The 678-nt window shown below is 40.7% G+C and overlaps 1 non-coding gene across 1 annotated transcript; it reads left to right on the top strand.

The window, feature by feature from the left end:
• The first annotated feature begins 305 nt into the window (after positions 1-305).
• LOC123836169 (U6 spliceosomal RNA) lies at positions 306-409 on the top strand. The gene has a single exon (XR_006788871.1). It is a non-coding gene; the product is annotated as a U6 spliceosomal RNA (small nuclear RNA).
• Positions 410-678: the final 269 nt, after the last annotated feature.

Genomic DNA, 678 nt, shown 5'->3' with positions numbered 1-678 from the left:
GACACCTAGTATAAAATTTAAGAAGACAGTGTCTCCTTTTAAATTGAGAATGAATTTCAGTACTGCTCTTATTGGTTAATAAAAATCACATTTATGGGGCGCCTGGGTGGCTCAGTTGGTTAAGTGACTGCCTTCGGCTCAGGTCATGATCCCGGAGTCCCGGGATCGAGTCCCACATCGGGCTCCCTGCTCGGCAGGGAGTCTGCTTCTCCCTCTGACCCTCCTCCCTCTCATGCTCTCTGTCTCTCATTCTCTCTCTCTCAAATAAATAAATAAATAAATCTTTAAAAAAAAATCACATTTATGTGCTCACTTCAGCAGCACATATACTAAAATTGGAACGATAGAGAGATTAACAAGGCCCTTGGGCAAGAATGACATGCAAATTTGTGAAACGTTCCATATTTTATTTAAAACACACACACACACATTTATGCTTGTGACAGGAGTCTCCTTACATTATTCTAGTCTAAAAAGAAACCATCTCAGAAAATTTCATTAGAATATCATTTTAGAAATGACTAGAACATTAGTATAGTTTTTTTTTTTTTTTTTAAGATTCTATTTATTTGACACAGAGAGAGAGATAGCCAGAGAGGGAACACAAGCAGGGGAAGCAGGAGAGGGAGAAGCGGGCTTCCTGCAGAGCAGGGAGCCTGACACGGGGCTAAATCCCAG

This window comes from Mirounga angustirostris, unplaced genomic scaffold (assembly GCF_029215605.1).
Source record: "Mirounga angustirostris isolate CCGP_5_RB_7025 unplaced genomic scaffold, mMirAng1.0.hap1 SCAF_12, whole genome shotgun sequence".
Classification (NCBI taxonomy): domain Eukaryota; kingdom Metazoa; phylum Chordata; class Mammalia; order Carnivora; family Phocidae; genus Mirounga; species Mirounga angustirostris.
Note: the sequence above shows the minus strand (reverse complement) of the source record. Positions and strands in the feature narration are given on the sequence as shown.